Below are 6,060 nucleotides of genomic sequence, written 5' to 3' on the forward strand. Positions count from 1 at the left end.
GGACTTGGCACCCAACTGTGAAAGGTTTCCAATTCCCGTGCTGATCTGTCATTTCTACTTTCTGTACAAGCTATTTTTTAAGGAAAGACTATCTATCTTAAATACAGTACATAGATAGATAGATAGATAGATAGATAGATAGATAGATAGATAGATAGATAGATGATAGGTATAGATACATGACGGATGGATCCATGGATCGATGGATAGCTAAGGTAATAACTTCTGTCTCCTAATCTAACACATTCCAGCCATTTCCCTAGAACAGGCGCCTAAACCTTCTGGCTGTTTATTAGCTGAAACTGGGCCTCCCATTTTAATCTTCAGACTCAGCTGAAGAGGAGCTTCAGCGAAGCTGGAGAGGAGACGGCTGCGTTGACAACTTCATCAGGGATCTCAGGCCTGCGTGTTCCCAGGAAAACCCACGTTAGAACTTATCCTGAGCCCACGTGGACCCTGGGAATTGGCAGCAGGAGCAGCTGTCTTCTGAGGCCCTTGCCGATGGGCCTGAAAATTAGTTGCACCGCTGGCCTCTTCACCCACCCTGCCGTGAACTTTCCAAGTCACCATGTGGCGCTTCCTGTCCTCCCGTGAGCCCCTCCCATAATGGTCCCCCTGTGGGGAGGTTCCAGTCCCTGGAAGCTTTGGAAAACAGAGTCACAAAGATGGATCCAAGGACAAAGGTATGGCCAAGACGCAGATGTGCTGGTGTTCATTTCCAGCAGACTCCTGCACACCAGCTAATGCTGGACCCAAACAGATATGCTTAGTCATCTCTCTCCTCTGTCCAAAAAGTGTTTCAGAGATCACTATGGTACAGCCTTTGGGTTTGAAAGGAAATACATTTTCTCAAGAATCCTTAAGCAGAAAAATCAAAAACCAAACCAAAGCAAAATAAGGTATCAAAGGCCCCAAATATACTTTTGGTGAATTACCTTCAGAGTTTTACAAACCTGCTTTCTTTGTCTGCCATGTCTGTTTTATTCTCCCCGTATCTTGAAGATTTTAAGAAAAGGCTTCACAACGCCAATGTCCTTGATCAATTATGTTGTAGCAGCAATCAGAAACTTGCCACATCCTTGTGGAGAGAGAGGGATTTGAAAGGCACGTCTTTTATCCCTACTTATATTTAGGTATATAGTCTACTTGTCCCCCCAAAATAGAATAGGTTAATTACTTCAGAAAACTGCAAAACAAAAGAAGGCAATATCAGAAGTAAAGTCAAATTCCATCCGGTCAACATAGTTGAGTAAATAGTGCCTTGAATTTGAAAGCATTTCAAGAATGAACAGTCCATTCAAATAATGCAGTTTTCTCTCAAACTACGAGCATAGCCTATCATAGACGCTGTGTTTATGTAGGATCGTATTCATAAATATAAATTCTAAGTTTCAGAAAATATGAAACCAAGCCCCTTCCATGAAAAGAAATATCCATGTACCCCTTATGTTATTCGATAGGTAGCACGTATTTTGAGTGTAAGAGCAGAGTTGCTTTGCTTCCCAACTCACAGAACAGTTCCGTACTAAGGATCCGAACAAAAATAACCTTGATTTTTATAGACTTGTATTTTTTTCTAAGGCCTTGGCCCATAATCTTATTAAATTTAACAGTTTAAAATAAGTTTCCCTGGGAAACTTTGAAAACTGACTCTTGGAAAACTTTGAAAGCCTTGACTTTTAAAATATGTATTTGTTATGAATTTTTAATTACCAAACATGATTATTACCAAAAAATCAGAAATAATGCAGAAGGATATAATTTAAGAAGTGAATATCTATCCTTCCCACCCTCTCTAAGAGATAATCACAATTAGTAGTTTTGTGTGTATACTTTTAGAGTTCTAAATACATATATTTGTATATACATATATTCTCAAATATTCGTATATACACACATGCACACAGAGGTGCTTTTTATTCTTTAACAAAAATTGAAATGTATGCTAAGAGATTAGATCTTAATTGTTCCTGCCACAAAAAAGAAATGGTAATTATGTAACATAATAGAATTGTTAGCTAACATGATGGTGGTAATCATAATATAATATATATTATATGTTGAATCATATATATTATATTATCAACATGTTGTATACCTTAAACTTACACAATGTTATATGCCAATTATATTTCAACTTTAAAAAAAAAATTGGATTGTAATATACCAACTGTTCTGCAGCTGGCTGTTGTCACGTCAGGATTTATCAAGGCCATCTCTCCTGGGTGCTGGAGGGCAGGCAGGGCGGGGGCAGTGAGCCCCGCAGGCTCCACCCCAGAGGGAGCAGAGCAGTGGGGTCACCAGGTGTGCTACAGACGCTGGCCTGAGGATGCGCTTTACAGAGGCTGCTGGAAGTGCTCATGCCCCAGTCCGGCCTGAGCCCTGCTGTCCCCACCGCCTGCTCCCAGATGCCAGCGGAACCAAGCAAACAAGGGGCACACCCCTGCCCTCAGCAAACTGGGTTGTGAATACCCCCGATGACCCAGATGACTCTACTTTTAAAGTTGCGCATTCTTATGCTATTAAAGAAGAGAATGTGGCCCTTTTCCCTCCAAGAGGCTGCATAAGTTACTTTATTATGGAAAGCAGAGCACTGTAATTTGTTTTCCAGGCTACAGCCTTTCTTGGTGGAGTTGCTTGCATTAGCTTCACGCCCCTGTCTTCTGGAGTGTCCGCAGCTCTCATCACTCAGGCCAGCCACGCTTCAGGTCTTTACAGATAGCTTTGCCTCCTTGCCCTTTCACCGCTGTCTGTGGTAGCTAAAGCCTCCTGTTCTAAATGATTGGGATGCCCTCACTAATAAGTAGGAGGGAATCGATTGTTCTTTCAAAGAAGGCATCTCCTCTAGAATTAGACAGAACTCCACCTGCACTGGGCATCCCCTCCCCCGTTTCTCTCAGACTCTTCCAAACAGAGCCCGGGAGTGGGGGGCCCGTCATGTTGGGAGAGGGGCCTCATCGTGTACCCTGTGTTCACCACAGCACAGCTGCCCCTGGCCGTGGTCCTACTCCCACTGTCCATCTGTCAGTATCTTTCAAAACCCGCTTGGAGTGATGATGCTTCTCCACCCCAGCAGGACAAACTGGCACACCCACCTCAATACACCACTTGGGGAGATCCGCTCTTAACCCTGGAACCGTATGCTGCAGCTCCAGGCTATGTGCTTTGTCCTACACTCTGAGCTCCCGTGACCACAGTCCCATCTTAATGACCTGGTACCTGGATCACGACGCCTAATTGTGTCCTGTCCTCGGTGCTCTCCATCCCGGACAGAGGGGCAGGGCCGGAGGCAACTGAAGACGCAGTGGTGAGAGGGGCCGTGATGGGCAGAAGCAGCAAGAGAACGTCCCAGCCTTCAAAGAGAACGGGGAGGCCCCTAGAAGCCCAGATTCCATGGGAGAGGACTCAGAACCAAAATCACATGGTACGATCGCTACAGTTATCCATACCACCTGGTTTTCTTCCTGCCAACTGAGCCTGGGAAGGCAAGCATCGCACACGGTAGAGCTCTCAGTCCTTGATCATGGGCCAGTCACACTTGGGCCTGTCATTCCTTTGTTTTCTGATGAGAAGGTCGAACCCCATCAACTCAGGAGCAGCATCTGGCAATGATTGCTGCTCAGTCTGAAAGCCCTGGAGCCAGACAGCCTAGGGCCCAGGCATCAACCCCAATCGTGTACAAGCTGCGTGAATTCAGGCAAATTATTGGCCTTTCTACACCCTAGGCTGCAACTCTGGGCTATGTGCATGTTAGTCATCCATCCCTGTGAGAATCGAGATGATTAGATGACATAACACATGTGAGGTGTTTACTTAGTGCCTGACCCATAGTTAGTGCTGAAACAACGTCAGGCGCTGTTGCTGCTGTGACATTTTCTTCCCATGTAAGAAGCTATGGTGCTGTGAGTGAGTGCAGAGAACTTGGTGGATGCAAACGGGATAAAAGGGGCATGATTTTGCAAGGTCCCGCCTGGTCCTGCTAAGCATGCCAGCCCGAGGGAGCCTGCGTCCTGCAGACACAGACCTCCTCCGTGCATGCCACTGGGTCGTCCGTGCAGGGCCACTCTGGGGTCTTCACTCTTTGCCAGCCCCGTCCTTCCAAGCCTGGTGGTCGGTCCAAGCCTGCATCCTAGACCTGCCAGGAGTTTGGGCTCAGCAACGGTGCTCCTAGCGCCCTGAGCGCCCTAAACGTCCTGGAGATGCAGAGAGATTCTGCTGGTCCCCCTGCAAGAGCGGCCCCTGAGCGAAGCGTTTACTCGCAGTCAGCTCAGAGGCCCCTGGAGCTCCCTGAAGTACTGAAAGCCCCACGCATGACGCATAGGTGGAGTTTGATGAAGCGTTTGATCTCTGTCCAGTGATGGCCAAGGTCAAAAGACTGAGGGTTGTCTGCCTTGGACAGAATTCGGATTTGACCTCACATATTGTTATCTCATCTCTAACACGAGCTCGTTCCAGCCTCAGTGTTGAGATGAGAATTAAATAAGCCCATGTTCGCAGAGCACCCACATGGCGCGGGACCCTGCTCTACAGTGGGTGTCAGGGAGGGTCACAGGAGCCACCGCTGTGTGCAGAGTCCCCACCAAGCCAGGGTCCACACTGCCTCGGCCCAGCAGCCCCAGAGCAGGCACGAGTCTCAATTTGCAGACAGAAACGGTCATACAGCATCGCCAGTGTGCATAATGCCACTGAACTGTACACCTGAAAATGGTAAATTTTATGTTATGTATGTTTACCACAAGAAAACCTATGGAGTGCATCGATTTCACTTGTCAAGTCCGAGCTACACGTTCCTGCCTGCTCTTTGCCTCTTTCTCAAGCGTTGCTGTAGACATTGGCCTCCTTTAGGAAAACGTGTGGGTATGAGGCGAGGTCCCAGGTGCACAGAACTGCACAGAACATGTGGGAAAGAAACGCAATAAATCAGAATTGCCTGTAAACGCTTTGTACTTTGCCCTCCTAGAACTGAAAACCTACAGCCTTAACACCCGTGGAACAGGACTCTCTGCAAGGACGAGGGACTAGAGGGCCCCTCGGCCCCTCTGCTGCTGCAAGCGCCCTGACCCCGAGAAGCTGTGCTCGTGGGATGCGGTCTCCCCTCCCCTCCCGGGGACCCAGCCCCACCGCCCACAGAGAGGCTGCCCCTCACAGGGCAGCCCCCGAGTCCCCTGGTCTCTGCACAGGGCCCAGGGTCCCGGGGGGCTCTGGGGAAGCCCGGCTTGCAGGGGGTTCAGCCGAGTATTTTCAGAGGAAACAGCAAGATTAAAGATGTGGCGGGAGCAGAAGGTAAGCAGGAATTTTTTATAGTGAGTCAAAGTATTGATTCAAAAAGCACTAATTTGGAGACTTTTGTAGCTTTCTCAGAACGACATGCCTCCTTGTTAGACGTCTCCAGCTTCTTCTCCCTGCCTTCAAAGACCTGTCAGGAGGCTGGAGAGGATAAAAGGAAAAGTGCTTAGAGAGAAGGAAAACAGTAGCGAAGAATGAAGTTTTGAAAGTGCCGAAGAGTCTGGAGAAGGGAGGTTTGGGGGCGATGCGCTGCCTTCCGTTCGGGGAAGCGGTGTGATGCCACATACGCAGCACTGCTAACGAGCAGGGCCCAGCCCACGCTTTCCGGCTCTGAAACCCTGCGCTGCCTGCAAGACGTGGTTTGAAGGAAGGCGAGGATCCAGGTCAGCCAGGTCCTCTCCAGATAGGCAGATATTTCTAGAACACCCACAGGTACCCTGTGTTCTAGAACACCCACAGGAACAGGTGAGAAGGGATGAATGGCCCCGAGTTTCTCATCATCACCACTGGAAAACCAAATCAAAACGCCCACAGTCTTCAGAAATGTGAGGGAGGAAACGTGGTCCTGCTAAGAAGAAGGGGAGCCAAAGCAACCAGGGAGAACCCTTCCACAGCCATTGAAAACAGTCATGCAGTTTCTTGAGATGTGTTTTTAAATGTGACAGCTGGTAAGTGTCCTAGACTCTGCTCGTCCCAGGCCAGAGATTTCTTTCAGGGCACGTCAAGCTTCGGCAACAAAGGTGGAGTGAGAGAGAGTAAGTGAGTTAGCACGAT

This window comes from Grampus griseus (assembly GCF_964374135.1).
Source record: "Grampus griseus genome assembly, chromosome: 12".
NCBI lineage: Eukaryota > Metazoa > Chordata > Mammalia > Artiodactyla > Delphinidae > Grampus > Grampus griseus.